General features: G+C 51.1%; 1 long non-coding RNA gene across 1 annotated transcript; it reads right to left on the bottom strand.

Annotated features, from left to right (window-relative positions):
* Positions 1-1,331: 1,331 nt before the first annotated feature.
* Positions 1,332-3,780, bottom strand: LOC140395866 (uncharacterized). Its single transcript, XR_011936343.1, has 2 exons — positions 3,622-3,780; positions 1,332-1,607 (listed from the first exon to the last, which is right to left on the bottom strand). It is a non-coding gene; the product is annotated as an uncharacterized lncRNA (long non-coding RNA).
* Positions 3,781-17,971: the final 14,191 nt, after the last annotated feature.

Raw genomic sequence — 17,971 nt, 5'->3', positions numbered from 1 at the left:
GACTTCGACCACATGGCCGGGATCATTCCCCAATACCAGGTCCAGTACGGCCCCTTCCCTAGTTGGACTATCCACATATTGTTTGAAGAAGCTCTCCTGGATGCTCCTTCCAAACTCTGCCCCATCCACACCCCGAGGACCTGTGAGTCCCAGTCAATATAGGAGAAGTTAAAACCCCCCCACCACAACAACCCTGTTGCTTTTACCTTTCTAAAATTCATCGACATATCTGCTCCTCTATCTCCCGCCGGCTGTTGGGAGGCCTCTGGTAAACCCCCAACATTGTGACTGCACCCTTCCTATTCCTGAACTCTACCCATATTGCCCTGCTGCATGAGCCCTCTGAGGTGTCCTCCTGAAATACAGCTGTGATATTCTCCTTAACCAATCGTGCAACCCCCTCTATCCCTCCTGAAACATCTAAATCCTGGAAGGTTTAGCTGCCAATCACCCCCGCTCTCTCTAAATGTCCTCATCTCTCTAGCACTCCCTCTCTCTCTGACTCTCCGCTCTCTCTGACTCTCTCCCTCTCTCTAACTCTCCCCTCTCTCTACGCTTCCCCTCTCCCTAATTTACCCTCTCTCTCTAACTCTCCCCCTCTCCCTTATACTGCCTCAGGGGCTGTTTAGCACACGGCTAAATCGCTGGCTTTGAAAGCAGACCAAGGCAGGCCAGCAGCACGGTTCAATTCCCGTAACAGCCTCCCCGAGCAGGCGCCGGAATGTGGTGACTAGGGGCTTTACACAGTAACTTCATTGAAGCCTACTTGTGACAATAAGCAATTATTGTTTTCATCTGATTTCTCCAACTTTCCCCCTCTCTAACTCTTCCTCCAATTCTCCCCCTCTTTCACTCTCTCCAACTCTCCTTCTCTCTCTAATTTACCACTCTGTCTAACCCTCCCTCTATCACTCCTCATCTCTAACTGTCTCTCGCTTACTCTCCCCCTCAATCTATGTCTCCCCCTCTCACTAACACACCCTCTCCTACTGTCCCACTCTCTCTAACTCTCCCTCCCTCACTATCTCTCTCTGGGCGACTGTCCCTCTCCCTAATTGTCCCTCACTCTATTCTCTCATCTTTCCCTATTTAGCCCATTCTCTCTCTCCCCCCCTTTCTCGAAGTCTCGCTTTCTCTCTGTCACTCCACCTCTCGTTAGTTTTCCCTTCTCTCCATCTCGCACTCACACTCCCTCTCGTAGTCCCCTTCCTCTAGTTCATCCCACTCTCTTACTCTTCTGCTCTCTCAAACCCTCTCTCTCTCTAACTCCATGACCGTTGATAGACTAACATCCCGATCTGTGTGAGAAGTCAGAAGCGGACAAGAGGTGGTGAATGATGAAGCCAGTTTTATTCACATGATTCATAAAGCAGGGGGTCAGGGGTAATTGGATCTACAGACGGCAACTTAGCCTGAATAACAGAGATTACCGTGAGTATAATTGAGAGTAATCGCTGGATACCACAGTGGGTCACATTATTTCTCGAGATGTGTCTCAGATCCACAGCACTTCATATAAAAGCGACAAGGATTCGGCAACCTGTACTCCATTTTGTGACAGGGTTCCATTCGGCAGGTTCCTCCAACGGCGAAGCAGATTATAGGATCTGGGAAGTAGAATGGAAAAAAATCATTGATGTCATCCTTTCAGAAGCCCATGGGCCAAGATTCTCTGACCCCGGGCCGGCGCCCGGAGAATCGCCGCCAATCGCGCCGGCGCAGTCGCCGGTCAGGGGCCGTGGAAAGCGGGCAAAGTGCCAGCCGAGTACCGCCGGTGACATTTACATATGGTCCTGCCTGGCGGGACCTCGGCATTCTGGCTGCGGGGGCCATCCAGGTGGGGGTGCAGGGAGAGCCGACTCGGGGGGGGGGGGAAGGGGGGGGGGCTGCACCACAGCGACCAGCGGCAACCTATATCGCAGGCCCCCTATGTTCCTCTGCGCCAAGCCCCCGTAGGGCTCTGTCATGTTGCCCGCGGGCTGGAACTGAATCGGCCGTGACGTGCGGCCCCGCGCCGGGACGTGGCGCGCAGTCTTTCGGTGCCAGAGCAGCAGACAGCACTCCGGCTCCGTTCTACGCCCCCCGAGGAAGGGGAGAATGACTGGGCCTGGAGGCCCGTTGACGCCGACGTCGTTCGCGCTGGTTTTGATGCTGGCGTCAACACTTGGCCGGGATTTTGGAGAATGCCAGCCGTGCACCCAACTGCGTTCCGGGCTATGCCCCAAGTGTAGACTAACTGAGGGACGTGGAGACGAGAACTGCACACCGTGCCCCAAGTGTGGACGAACCTAGCGATACGGACACTCTCGGGCTGGATTGTCCATTCCCCCCCCCCCCCCCTTGTTGTGAAAACTATACGCCAGAAAAACTGGCATCAAAAGGCCACAGATCCCCCGTTTTGCTGGGGGCTATAAGGCAGCTGCTGTAGAGCTCGCAGCTCGAGCTGCCGGTACCCACCCCCCCCCGCACTTCCGGGTCAGAGGCCTGGACCAGGAAAATAGTACCCCGCATCGGCCGCTCCCGCGCCCCAGATCGCCCGCCCATAATGCCCCCAGCCCCAAATGAAGCTGCCATGACCCGCCGATCGGCCCTCCCCCAACTGTGGTGGTCCCAGACTGAGTCTGCATCCGCCATGCAAGGATCCTGGACGGTGAGACCACAGGAGTCCCACGCCGACGGGAATTCGGCCGGTCAGGCAATGGCCTGAGGCGTGAATACTCGGCACTGGAGTACGCCAACTTTCGGGGGGGGGGGGGGCAAGTTAAAAACCGCCGCTGCTTCCGATTTCGGCACCAAAACGGATTCTCTGCCCCATCACTGAACGCGATTTCGCCGTCGGGAAGCAGAGAATCCAGCCCCAACAGTGCACAGTGCTCCCGGTGTGGTCTAACCAAGGGATATGGTGACCAGCACTGTGCACAGTGCTCCCAGTGTGGTCTAACCGAGGGATATGGAGACCAGAACTGTGCACAGTGCTCCCAGTGTGGTCTAACCGAGGGATATGGAGACCAGAACTGTGCACAGTGCTCCCAGTGTGGACTAACCGAGGGAAGTGGAGACCAGAACTGTGCACAGTGCTCCCAGTGTGGTCTAACCGAGGGATATGGAGACCAGAACGGTGCACAGTGCTCCCAGTGTGGTCTAACCGAGGGATATGGAGACCAGAACTGTGCACAGTGCTCCCAGTGTGGTCTAACTGAGGGATATGGAGACCAGGACTATGCACAGTAGCTCCCAGTGTGGTCTAACCAAGGGATATGGAGACCAAAACTGTGCTCAGTGCTCCCAGTGTGATCTAACTGAGGGATATGGAGACCAGAACTGTGCACAGTGCTCCCAGTGTGGACTAAACGAGTGATATGGAGACCAGAACTGTGCACAGTGATCCCAGTGTTGTGAAACCCATGGTATTGAAGCCAGGACAGTACACAGTGATCCAGGAGGGTTCTAACTGAGGGATATGGGCACCAGGACTGCGAGCACATATGTTTTTACATGAATCGCGCAAGCTTTCTGTAGTTACTCATGCACATACACACGCGCTGAGAGCTGGCCCCACCTTGGGCACAACCTCATGCCCATCTGAATTTTTCTACATTGTATACTGAAAGAGATACGAACTTGACGGGTCTGAATCACCAACGTATCCATTGACAGCTCTGGGCTGTATCAGCACCAGCAACCCCAGCAGCAAAAACAGTCCTTTCATCGTTCTCCACTGATCTCCTCCCGGTCACAGTGAGATAGCTGGGGCACAGGAGCCCTTTATATCAACACGTCGAGCCTGCTATGGTTAATAATCACACACACACGACGCGGGTAGGCTCCACCTTGGACAGGTCGAATGGACGTGTTCGACATTAACTGGAATCAAATCGGTTTCTCATTAATAAATGGAGGGATAAGTCTGAATAATAACTGAGCTGGAAAGGTTTTGCAAAAATGTTTTGCTGTTTCATATAAGAATCATACAACAGACCATTTAGCCAATGGCGCCTCTTTTGTCAATGATGTCAAACCTGTATCACCTGGTCCCTCGGCCACGATTGGGTGAAGAGTCGGGGGAGCTCTCCCCGGTGTTATGGGGGCAATGTTTATGGGGGATATGTAAAAGCACAACTTATTTTACCTTCCCCTCCCCCCTCTCTGTCTCATTTTTGCAATCTCTCCATTTCTCACACCCTATCCCTCTGTCTCTCTCTCCCTGCTCCCTGTCTCTCTTGTTACAGTTGTAAGGTTGACGTAGTTATTCTGTTTTCGATATTGCTGCATCTGGGCAGCGCGGTAGCCCAGTGGTTAGCACTGCTGCCTCACAGCTCCTGGGTCCCGGGTTCGATTCCCGGCTTGGGTCACTGTCTGTGCAGAGTCTGCACGTTCTCCCCGTGCCGGAGTGGGTTTCGCTCCGGTTTCCTCCCACAAGTCCCGAAAGACGGGCTTGTTGGGTGAATTGGACATTCTGAATTCTCCCTCTGTGGACCCGAGCAGGCGCCGGAATGGGGCGACTGGTTTAGCACACTGGGCTAAATCGCTGGCTTTTAAAGCAGGCCAGCAGCACGGTTCTATTCCTGTACCAGCCTCCCCGGACAGGCGCCGGAATGTGGCGACTAGGGGCTTTTCACAGTAACTACATTTGAAGCCTACATGTGACAATAAGCGATTTTCATTTCATTTCATTTTCACTCGGGGGTTTTCACAGTAACTCTATTCAGTGTTGATGTGAGCCTACTTGTGACAATAAAGATTCCTGGAGTTTGGTACAGCCAGTGCCCCGGAGGGGTACGTCAGCGACAGGTAGATCGGGAGTGGACAGTATCAGGTGGCTGTAAACCCCTCCCTGGATTGGCCCCTCTCCCCCTTGGCTCTGCCCACAACTGGTGTCTATGTCGTCAGTGGCTCAACCAACTGGGTCAGCGCGGGTCCTCAGGCAGACATTCTTGGTGATGGGCATGCAGGTCTTTCGATCTGAGAAGATTCTGTGCCCCACACTCCCCTTATCGATCCTTTCAATTGGTATTTGTACATGAGGGAGAGCGGGTTCATTGGCTGACAGAGGGCATCGAGAGGTTTAATATCCAGTGTTTGCCCCGTCACGCATCAGAGTCAGGGGGTCAAGGGTTGAGGGTCATACGATCATAGGAACCGGAGGAGGCCATTCAGCCCCTCGAGCCTGTCCCACCATTCAATGAGATCATTGGCTGATCTCAGTCCCTCTGCGTCCCCAGGGGCCAGTCCCTCCACAGGGCATGGCTGGAGTGGGGATGGGGGGCACCGGGCGGGGGTGGAGACGGCTGGCACTGGACCAGCCTGGGGCCTCGGCTCTTCACACTGTTTACATTGGAGTCACCAGATGTCCATGTGCTCCTCCCACTCTCGATAACCTCACCTTCCACCTCCCTGACAATCTGAGGGGGAGGCCAGGGCGGCTTGCAACCAATCGGGTCGCTGCGGAGCATGGAGTCACGCGTTGGCCGGACTGGGTTAAGGTGGCAGGTTGACCTTGGCTGAAGGGACATGAAGAAACCAGGTGTGCCTTCACCACAATCCAGGAGTTCCACGTTCCTCTTGTGGCAGAGATGTATTTAACACTCCAGGTTGCAGAATACACCAACCCCTAACCCTATACTGAGAGGGGAGGGGGAGGCATCAGTACTCTGTCTGTCATTGTCTGGTGGTCTGTGTTTTCCCTTCACGCTGGCTGTTTCCTCTTCAGGCTCAGAGTCTCACTCACCGCCCCCACTGGGGGACCACCATCCCTCTCTGCAGTGCCTGCGTTCACATAGAGACTCAGCCGCCATCTTCCTCCCCCACCCCACCCAGATTACAATTGACTCCCCAATAAGTGACTCCTGTCTGGGATTAATGTAGATTTGAAAATATATTACTCTGGGTATTTGGTGCAGTCAAGGTTAAACACCTGGGCTGATGTGTGTGTGACTGCTGCAGTCACGTTTCACAAAGAAACCCTAGTTTGAATGGCAAGGGTGTTTTATGAACCAGTGGTGCAATTAAAGCATGGTAAAAAGCTTGAGCTAATGCAGGTGGTTGGGATGAAGGGAAATCCCTGTGGAGTTAATTAGATTTCAGTATGGCAAGGTGAAGTCATTACTGGGTGGAACCAATGCAACAGGAATTCTGTAGAAAGCAGGTCAGTTGATTTTTTGAATGAAGTTGTGAATACAGGTCAAACAGTGTTGCTCTCCCTGCTCTTCAGTTAAACCAGATTAACAGTCTTTAAAGCCGTGCAACTTGTCTGAGAACAATGGGGAGCTGAGAAAAGCTGCAAAAAATCTTCTGGATTGATACAGCCAGAGTTTCTGCATGGGTCTGACAGGGGTCAGATCTTATCTTAAAGCAGGGTCAAGAGATCGCTCTTTCTCAAAGAAACATCTCTGTAAAGTAATTATTCCTGAGAGTCAATGGTTGTTCCAGCAGCTTTCGAGCTGAGGGGGTTTATTTCTTGCTGATTTAGTGGGAATAAAAATAGCAGTTCAAGGTCTTGTATTCACTGTATTGGTCAGTATTGTTTAAAGGGTAATTGTAAGTTATTTTCGATGTGACGTCATCGATATTTTTAATGCTATTTTAGAAATAATATTAGGGCCAGTCAAGGTCAGGGATGGGAAGTTGTGTGTTGAGTCTGAATAGATAGGCGAGATTCTAAATGAATATTTTTCGTCAGTATTCACTCAGGAAAAAGATAATGTTGTAGAAGAGAATGCTGAGACCCAGGCTATTAGAATAGATGGCATTGAGGTACGTAGGGAAGAGGTGTTGGCAATTCTGGACAGGCTGAAAATAGATAAGTCCCCGGGGCCTGATGGGATTTATCCTAGGATTCTCTGGGAGGCCAGGGAAGAGATTGCTGGGCCTTTGGCTTTGATTTTTCTGTCATCATTGGCTACAGGAATAGTGCCAGAGGACTGGAGGACAGCAAATGTGGTCCCTTTGTTCAAAAAGGTGAGTAGAGACAACCCCGGCAACTATAGACCGGTGAGCCTCACGTCTGTAGTGGGTAAAGTCTTGGAGGGGATTATAAGAGACAAGATTTATAATCATCTAGATAGGAATAATATGATCAGGGATAGTCAGCATGGCTTTGTGAAGGGTAGGTCATGCCTCACAAACCTTATCAAGTTCTTTGAGAAGGTGACTGAACAGGTAGACGAGGGTAGAGCAGTTGATGTGGTGTATATGGATTTCAGCAAAGCGTTTGATAAGGTTCCCCACGGTAGGCTATTGCAGAAAATACGGAGGCTGGGGATTGAGGGTGATTTAGAGATGTGGATCAGAAATTGGCTAGCTGAAAGAAGACAGAGGGTGGTGGTTGATGGGAAATGTTCAGAATGGAGTACAGTTACAAGTGGAGTACCACAAGGGTCTATTCTGGGGCCGTTGCTGTTTGTCATTTTTATCAATGACCTAGAGGAGGGCGCAGAAGGGTGGATGAGTAAATTTGCAGACGACACTAAAGTCGGTGGTGTTGTTGAGAGTGTGGAAGGAAGTAGCAGGTTACAGAGGGACATAGATAAGCTGCAGAGCTGGGCTGAGAGGTGGCAAATGGAGTTTAATGTAGAGAAGTGTGAGGTGATTCACTTTGGAAGGAATAACAGGAATGCGGAATATTTGGCGAATGGTAAAGTTCTTGGAAGTGTGGATGAGCAGAGGGATCTAGGTGTCCATGTACATAGATCCCTGAAAGTTGCCACCCAGGTTGATAGGGTTGTGAAGAAGGCCTATGGAGTGTTGGCCTTTATTGGTAGAGGGATTGAGTTCCGGAGTCAGGAGGTCATGTTGCAGCTGTACAGAACTCTGGTACGGCCGCATTTGGAGTATTGCGTACAGTTCTGGTCACCGCATTATAGGAAGGACGTGGAGGCTTTGGAGCGGGTGCAGAGGAGATTTACCAGGATGTTGCCTGGTATGGAGGGAAAATCTTATGAGGAAAGGCTGATGGACTTGAGGTTGTTTTCGTTGGAGAGAAGAAGGTTAAGAGGAGACTTAATAGAGGCATACAAAATGATCAGGGGGTTAGATAGGGTGGACAGTGAGAGCCTTCTCCCGCGGATGGAAATGGCTGGCACGAGGGGACATAGCTTTAAACTGAGGAGTAATAGATATAGGACAGAGGTCAGAGGTAGGTTCTTTACGCAAAGAGTGGTGAGGCCGTGGAATGCCCTACCTGCTACAGTAGTGAACTCGCCAACATTGAGGGCATTTAAAAGTTTATTGGATAAGCATATGGATGATAATGGCATAGTGTAGGTGAGATGGCTTTTGTTTCGGTGCAACATTGTGGGCCGAAGGGCCTGTACTGCGCTGTATCGTTCTATGTTCTATGTTCTAAAGTTTGATTTAATCGACTACATCCCCATTTGTTTGTGAAGCCATTGCTGGAGCGAGGAATTCTCTCCTCACAGTCTGACAACATTAAAATAACATTTTGGGGTTCCTGTGTAGTTTCCTAGCCACTGTTGGGGCCTGGTCTGGGATCAACATACGTCACTTTTAAACCCCTTCCTCCCCCGCCCCCCCAAGTCTCTCCATCCCCTCTTCCCTGGGGGAGTGGGGTCCAAGCCCCCAATGATGCCTCGCTGCCTTCCAACCCCAACTGCGTTGATTAGATGGGCCGAACGGTGCAACAGACTCGACATCGACCGGCTATTTGATGCCACCCCAGGGTTGGGCATTAGCTGTAGATTAGACTACACAGGATGTGGACAGGATTGGGGTAAAACCTTGGGCGTTGGACAGGGGGCAATGTGGGTGTGACGGGTTCCACCTTTGGCCATCGGAGCTGTGACGAGCGTTGGCCACTCTGTAACATTTCCTCCAGCCTGTTAAGTATTTAACTGGGACACGGAACTGAACTGTCGCCAGTCTCCATCCTGTCTGACATCCTTCCACAAAGACTGAGTGATGAGCTGTCCCTTGAATTAGGGTTAGGCCATCAATTGACAATGGCAAATTTGGACTGTGGGAAGAAACTGGAGCACCCGGAGGGAACCGCACGCAGGCAAGGGGAGAGTGTGCCAACTCCACACAGTCACCCAAGGCTGGAATCAAACTCCCGTCCACGGCGCTGCGAGGCAGCAGTGCTAACGACTGTGCTACCTCTCCCTGTGTGCCTGTGTGTGTGTGTGTCTCTCTCTCTGTCTTTCTAGTTCTCTCCCTCTTTCTACCTCTCCCTCCCTGCTCCTCTCTCGTGTCCCTCTCTCTGAGCTTTCCTCTCCCTCTGTGAATGCATAGAATAATAAGAAGGAGGCCATTTGGCCCATAGGTTCTGCACCGACCCTCTGAAATAACAGTCTGCGTCGGCCCACTCGCCTGACCTAACCTGCAGATCTTTGGACTGTGGGGAAGCTCCCACACACCTCCCTCTTAATCTCTTGCTTGAAACAGAAACGAGTGTGAAATGAGTTGCGGAAAAGAGGTGGATATTCGTCCTTCAACACTTCAGTTTTCCGATTTTCCACTGGCTTATCAACCGCAGTAGGCATCACTCCCACCTGCGATCCAGCTATATCAATACCCAAAATAAACTGTATTCCTGGACAAGATAGTTTCTCTATACTCCTACTACCACTTCACCACTCTTCACTGGACTTTCCAACCTTACCTTAGATAATGGAACACTACTCCTCTCACCCTGAATTCCACATATTACCACCTTTTCTGGCAGTATCCCCCCCAAACTACATGACTCCTCATCTCTTATCATCAAAGATTGACGAGCTCCTGTAGCTCTTAAAATTGTGACTTCTTTACCTGCACCTTCTGGTACACATGAGTAAACTTTACCCACACAAGTAAATTCTTTAAAGAGATCTGGCACCTTCTTCTCAATCACCTCCTGATCAGGCGACACATTCTTTTGCACCTCCTTCACTTCAATTGGGCTTTCCTTTACTCCTTTAACAAACCCACCAGTTTATCCTGTTTTATCACATCAGCCTTCCCAGTGCTTTTCTTCAACCCAAAAAACTGTGACTTTACATGGCCTAGTTTATTACAGTGAAAACATTTTAAACTTTTCATTTCTTTTCCACCATCCTGGATTTCATTTTTAATCTGAGGGACACTCTCCTTATTATCACCCATCATACCACCTTTACTATTACCACTTTCTCATGTCCCCAGTTTCTATCCCTCACCGGCTGAAACTGATGTTGGAAACCAAACTTTGATTTGTGAACTAATTCATAATCATCTGCCATTTCTACTGCTAATCTCGCAGTTTTAACCCTCTGCTCGTCCACATGAGTTCTCACTACATCAGGAATTGAATTTTTAAACTCCTCCAAAAGTATAATTTCTCTGAGAGCTTCATACGTTTGATCTATTTTCAAAGCCCTTATCCACCTATCAAAATTACTCTGTTTGATCCTTTCAAACTCCATGTATGTTTGACCAAATTCTTTCCTTCAATTTCTAAACCTTTGCCTGTAGGCTTCAGGCACTAGTTCATATGCACCTAAGATGGATTTTTTCACCTCCTCATACGTCCCAGATACCTCCTCCGGTAGTGACGCAAATACTTCACTCTCTCTACCAACCAGCTTTGTTTGAATCAGTAATACCCACATGTCCTGTGGCCATTTCATTTGTTTAGCTACCTTCGCAACTGAAATTAAAAAGGATTCCACCTCCTTCTCGTCAAACCTTGGCAATGCTTAGACATATTTAAATAGATCCCCACCAAGCCTTCGACTATGACGCTCGTTCTCACGATCCTCATCACTATCATCCAACTGTACGTTTCCCTTTACGTCTGCCAATTTTAACTGACTGCCACTTTCATGGCCATTTTCTGAAGTTCAAACTCTCTCTCTTTATCTTTTTCCCTGATCTGTATCTCCCTTTCTCTTTCTTTTTGTTCTGCTGGGGCTATTCTTTCTTTTCTCCTTTCTTCGCTCTCCTTTTCCTTTTCCTCTCTCTCTCTCTCTATCTCTTTCCTCTCTCTCTCTTTCTCTTTCCGCTCTCTCTCTTTTGTATTCAAGCTGTTTTAATTCTCTCCTGTTCCATTTGCTTAATTTGCAACTGAATTTTTGCCATTTCCAATGACTCAAACTGTATCTCAGGCAACTTTAAATGCTTAGCCACCGCCATAGTTCCCTCATCTGTCCGCATTTTGTCAGGTAATGTTAACTGCAATGTTGCAAATCTAACAGTCTGCTTTTAGTCTCTGTCCATAAGGTACTGCGTGTGACACTCTCCACCCCCAAAAATGTCTGAGCCTCTGAAAGAGCCATTGTCCACAACACACACCCCACTTTCACTAAAATACCACACCTGAAAAGCAACCACAATATCCTCACCCCTCACTGTCTTTTAGTTCACTAAACCAATCCCATAGATAGATTTTTATCCCCCTCGAGCCTCCAATTGTTATGGGTCAGGGTTTAGTGAATCCCAAAGTGTATCATGGAGTTCACCTGACCCACAACTTTTAATAGATTGCGGAATGGGAGCACACGGCTCACTCTACAGGTGTGGTATAGCAGAAAAGGGGCAAGTATTTTTTAAAACAAAACAATGTTTATTCTCTCTCTATCCCTGTCCCTCTCTATAGTGAATGTATTATACCAATAATCCACCATTGTATCAGTACCATGCCTTGCCTTGGTATTTGCATCTATTCTATGCCCTTGTGGGCTCCACCTATGGGCCATTGTATGGGATCATCCATAGGGGAACATATTGGGACACGTATGTGCTCTGGCCATGGCTCCTCCCCTTGAGGAGGGGGTATAAAGAGCAGTCGACCTGTAGGCGGCGCTCAGTATTGTGTCAGTCGCAGGCAGGCACTGTTCTAAGTTGATTAAAGCCATGGTTTACTTTTACTCTTGTCTCAAATTAATTGATGGTCGCATCAATTTAATCAACTTAAACGCAACTATGGAATCGGCCCTCAAACCTGACCGACTGGAACTCGATGCGCAGGCCGCGAAGGCGAAATAAATTTTTCCGCACTGGCTTCGATGCTTCAAGGTTTATCTCGCAGCCGCCTCCACGCCTTCCGTCACCGACGAACAGAAGCTGAGACTCCTTCACGCACGGGTGAGCCACCGAATCTCTGTTCAACTCAACGGGGCCTCCTCCTACGCAGACGCCCTCACGATGCTCGAACGCCTCTATGTACAGCCCGTGTTCGAGGTCTACGTGCGACACATCCTCACCACTCACCGCCAGCGTCCCGGGGAGTCGCTAGATGACTACCTACGCAACCTCAAAGCCCTCGCGCGCAACTGCAATTACCAGGCCTGTACGGCCACTCAGCATATGGAGCTTCCCCTCCGAGACGTCTACGTGGCGAGAGTCCGGGCTAATTACGTGAGACAGCGCCTACTCGAAAGGGGGGCCCTGGACCTGGATGAGACGGTAATGTTAGCCTCCTCTCTGGAAGTAGCGTTGCAGAGCCTTACCGCATTCCCGGCTGACCACGCAACCCCCTCGTGGACCCCCGACCACAGACTACCCAGGGCCTGTGCCGCGCGGCCGCGCGCCCATCATGGGGGCTACCCTGCTGTTTCTGCGGCCTGTCCCACCAACTCAGCGCGGTCACCCTGGACCCGTCATGGCCCGAGCACCGCCAGAGCTCCATGATGACTGTCCGGGTAATCGGGCACGAGACACCTTGTCTCTTGACTCCGGGAGCACAGAGAGCTTCATTCACCCGGACATGGTAAGATGCTGCTCGCTCCCAATTTTCCCGACGCACCAAACCATCTCCCTCGCCTCTGGGTCGCACTCGGTGCAAATCTAAGGGTGCAGTACTGCAACCCTAGCAACACAGGGCGCCGAGTACGCAAACTTTAAATTATATGTGCTCCCAGACCTCTGCGCTCCTCTCCTATTGGGACTCGATTTCCAATGCAACCTCGGGAGCCGAACCCCGAAGTTCGAGGGGCCCCTGCCCCCACTCACCATATGCAGCCTCGCGACCCTAAAAGTCGACCCTCCCTCACTCTTTGCAAACCTTCCCGCCATCTGCAAACCAGTCGCCACCAGAAGCAGGCGGTATAGCATACAGGACAGGACTTTTATTAGGTCCGAGGTGCAGCGTCTCTTGCGGAGGGAGTCATCGAGGCCAGCAATAGCCCCTGGAGAGCTCGGGTGGTGGTCGTCAAGACCGGGGAAAAGGTCTGAATGGTTGTTGATTACAACCAAACCATAAACCGGTTTCCGCAACTCGATGCGTACCCCCTTCCCCGGATTGCAGATGGTAAACCAGATCGCACACTACCGCGTGTTCTCCACGGTGGATCTGAAGTCTGCATACCAGCAGCTCCCAATCCGCCCGGAGGACCGCCACTACACGGCGTTTGAGGCAGACGGCCGCCTTTTCCACTTCCTCCGGGTCCCCTTTGGCGTCACGAACGGGGTTTCTGTGTTCCAACGAGCGATGGACCGAATGGTGGACCAGTACGGGCTGCGGGCCACGTTTCCGTACTTGGACAATGTCACCATCTGCGGCCATGATCAGCAGGACCACGACGCCAACCTCCACCGATTTCTCCAAACCGCCCAAAAACTCAACCTCACCTACAACAAGGAGAAATGCGTTTTCCGCACAACCAGACTAGCCATCCTCGGATACGTCGAGGAGAACGGGGTCCTAGGGCCCCCGTATGCGCCCCCTCCTGCAACTCCCCCTCCCTCACTGCCCCAAGGCCCTGAAGAGGTGCCTCGGGTTCTTTTCATATTATGCCCAGTGGGTCGCCAACTATGCGGACAAAGCCCGCCCACTAATCAAGGCCACCATCTTTCCTCTGGCAACTGAGGCCCGCCAGGCCTTCAGCTGCGTCAAGGCGGACATCGCCAAAGCCGCGATGCGCGCGGTGGACGAGTCCATCCCCTTCCAGGTGGAGAGCGACGCATCAGAGGTCGCTCTCGCCGCTACCCTCAACCAAGCAGGCAGACCGGGGGGCGTTTTCTTCGCGCACCCTCACCACCTCCGAAATTCGACGCTCCTCGGTCGAAAAAGAAGCCCAAGCCATCGTGGAAGCCGTGCGGCACTGGAGGCACTACCTCGCTGGGAGGAGCTTTACCCTCGTCACCGACCATCGGCAGCCTTCATGTTCGACAATACGCAGCGGGGCAAAAAGAATGATAAGGTCTTGAGGTGGAGGATCGAACTCTCCACCTATAACTACTATATAGTATATCGTCCTGGTAAGCTCAACAAGCCCCCAGATGCCCTGTCCCGCGGCACATGCGCCAGCGTGCAAGATGACCGACTACGGGCTATCCACGATGACCTCTGCCCTCGGGGGTCACCCGGCGTATCCACTATATTAAGGTCCAGAACCTGCCCTACTCCACCGAGGAGGTCAGAGCTATGACCAGGGACTGCCAGATCAGTGCGGAGTGTAAACCTCACTTCTATCGACCAGATAAGGCCCACCTGGTAAAGGCATCCCGGCCCTTTGAGCGCCTCAGTATCGATTTCAAAGGGCCCCTCCCCTCCAATAAGCGCAATACATATTTCCTCAATATTATTGATGAGTTCTCCTGCTTCCCCTTCGCAATCCCTTGCCCCGATATGATCACGCCCACCTTCATCATAGCCCTACATAGTGTCTTCACCCTGTTAGGTTTCCCCAATTATGTCCACAGAGACCGCGGCTCGTCGTTCATTTTTTTTTTTTTATTAAATATTTTATTGAAAATTTTTGGTCAACCAAAACAGTACATTGTGCATCCTTTACACAATATTATAACAACACAAATAACAATGACCTATTTTATAAACAAAAAATGAATAAATAATAAATAACAAAAATGAAAACTAACCCTAATTGGCAACTGCCTTGTCACAAGTAACACTCTCCAAAAATATAATTTAACAGTCCAATATATAATTATCTGTAGCAACGACCTATACATACTATACAGTATATATTAACAACCCTGAGAGTCCTTCTGGTTCCTCCTCCCCCCCCCCCCCCCCCCCCCCCCCCCCGATCCTGGGCTGCTGCTGCTGCCTTCTTTTTCCCATTCCGTCTATCTTTCTGCGAGGTATTCGACGAACGGTTGCCACCGCCTGGTGAACCCTTGAGCCGACCCCCTTAGGACGAACTTAATCCGCTCTAGCTTTATAAACCCCGCCATGTCATTTATCCAGGTCTCCACCCCCGGGGGCTTGGCTTCTTTCCACATTAGCAATATCCTGCGCCGGGCTACGAGGGACGCAAAGGCCAAAACATCGGCCTCTCTCGCCTCCTGCACTCCCGGCTCTTGTGCAACCCCAAATATAGCCAACCCCCAGCTTGGTTCGACCCGGACTCCTACTACTTTTGAAAGCACCTTTGTCACCCCCATCCAAAACCCCTGTAGTGCCGGGCATGACCAAAACATATGGGTATGATTCGCTGGGCTTCTCGAGCACCTCGCACACCTATCCTCCACCCCAAAAAATTTACTGAGCCGTGCTCCAGTCATATGTGCCCTGTGTAATACCTTAAACTGAATCAGGCTTAGCCTGGCACACGAGGACGACGAGTTTACCCTGCTTAGGGCATCTGCCCACAGCCCCTCCTCGATCTCCTCCCCCAGCTCTTCTTCCCATTTCCCTTTTAGTTCATCTACCATAGTCTCCCCTTCGTCCCTCATTTCCCTATATATATCTGACACCTTACCATCCCCCACCCATGTCTTTGAGATCACTCTGTCCTGCACCTCTTGTGTCGGGAGCTGCGGGAATTCCCTCACCTGTTGCCTCGCAAAAGCCCTCAGTTGCATATACCTGAATGCATTCCCTTGGGGCAACCCATATTTCTCGGTCAGCGCTCCCAGACTCGCGAACTTCCCATCCACAAACAGATCTTTCAGTTGCATTATTCCTGCTCTTTGCCACATTCCATATCCCCCATCCATTCCCCCCGGGGCAAACCTATGGTTGTTTCTTATCGGGGACCCCCCCAAGGCTCCAGTCTTTCCCCATGCCGTCTCCACTGTCCCCAAATCTTCAGTGTAGCCACCACCACCGGGCTTGTGGTGTAGTTCCTCGGTGAGAACGGCAATGGGGCTGTCACCATAGCCTGTAGGCTAGTCCCCCTACAGGACGCCCTCTCTAATCTCGTCCACGCCGCTCCCTCCTCCTCTCCCATCCACTTACTCACCATTGAAATATTAGCGGCCCAATAATACTCACTTAGGCTCGGTAGTGCCAGCCCCCCCCTATCCCTGCTACGCTGTAAGAATCCCTCCCTCACTCTCGGGGTCTTCCCGGCCCACACAAAACCCATGATGCTCTTTTCAATCCTTTTAAAAAAAGCCTTCGTGATCACCACCGGGAGGCACTGAAACACAAAGAGGAATCTCGGGAGGACCACCATCTTAACCGCCTGCACCCTCCCTGCCATTGACAGGGATACCATAACCCATCTCTTGAAATCCTCCTCCATCTGTTCCACCAACCGCGTTAAATTTAACCTATGCAATGTGCCCCAATTCTTAGCTATCTGGATCCCCAGGTAACGAAAGTCCCTTGTTACCTTCCTCAGCGGTAGGTCCTCTATTTCTCTACTCTGCTCCCCTGGATGCACCACAAACAACTCACTTTTCCCCATGTTCAATTTATACCCTGAAAAATCCCCAAACTCCCCAAGTATCCGCATTATTTCTGGCATCCCCTCCGCCGGGTCCGCCACGTATAGTAGCAAATCGTCCGCATACAAAGATACCCGGTGCTCTTCTCCTCCCCTAAGTACTCCCCTCCACTTCTTGGAACCCCTCAACGCTATCGCCAGGGGCTCAATCGCCAGTGCAAACAATAATGGGGACAGAGGGCATCCCTGCCTTGTCCCTCTATGGAGCCGAAAATATGCAGATCCCCGTCCATTCGTGACCACGCTCGCCACTGGGGCCCTATACAACAGCTGCACCCATCTAACATACCCCTCTCCAAAACCAAATCTCCTCAACACCTCCCACAAATAATCCCACTCCACTCTATCAAATGCTTTCTCGGCATCCATCGCCACTACTATCTCCGTTTCTCCCTCTGGTGGGGCCATCATCATTACCCCTAACAACCTCCGTATATTCGTGTTCAGCTGTCTCCCCTTCACAAACCCAGTTTGGTCCTCGTGGACCACCCCCGGGACACATTCCTCTATTCTCATTGCCATTCCCTTGGCCAGGACCTTGGCATCTACATTTAGGAGGGAAATAGGTCTATAGGACCCGCATTGTAGCGGGTCCTTTTCCTTCTTTAAGAGAAGCGATATCGTTGCTTCAGACATAGTCGGGGGCAGTTGTCCCCTTTCCTTTGCCTCATTAAAGGTCCTCGTCAGTACCGGGGCGAGCAAGTCCACATATTTTCTATAGAATTCGACTGGGAATCCATCCGGTCCCGGGGCCTTTCCCGCCTGCATGCTCCTAATTCCTTTCACCACTTCTTCTACCTCGATCTGTGCTCCCAGTCCCACCCTTTCCTGCTCTTCCACCTTGGGAAATTCCAGCTGATCCAAGAAGCCCATCATTCTCTCCCTCCCATCCGGGGGTTGAGCTTCATATAATTTTTTATAAAATGTCTTGAACACTCCATTCACTCTCTCCGCTCCCCGCTCCATCTCTCCTTCCTCATCCCTCACTCCCCCTATTTCCCTCGCTGCTCCCCTTTTCCTCAATTGGTGTGCCAGCAACCTGCTCGCCTTCTCCCCATATTCGTACTGTACACCCTGTGCCTTCCTCCATTGTGCCTCTGCAGTGCCTGTAGTCAGCAAGTCAAATTCTACATGTAGCCTTTGCCTTTCCCTGTACAGTCCCTCCTCCGGTGCTTCCGCATATTGTCTGTCCACCCTCAAAAGTTCTTGCAGCAACCGCTCCCGTTCCTTACTCTCCTGCTTCCCTTTATGTGCCCTTATTGATATCAGCTCCCCTCTAACCACCGCCTTCAACGCCTCCCAGACCACTCCTACCTGGACCTCCCCATTATCATTGAGTTCCAAGTACTTTTCAATGCACC

This window comes from Scyliorhinus torazame, chromosome 19, assembly GCF_047496885.1.
Source record: "Scyliorhinus torazame isolate Kashiwa2021f chromosome 19, sScyTor2.1, whole genome shotgun sequence".
In the NCBI taxonomy this organism is placed as follows: Eukaryota; Metazoa; Chordata; class Chondrichthyes; order Carcharhiniformes; family Scyliorhinidae; genus Scyliorhinus; species Scyliorhinus torazame.
This window is presented reverse-complemented; position numbering and strand designations above follow the sequence as displayed.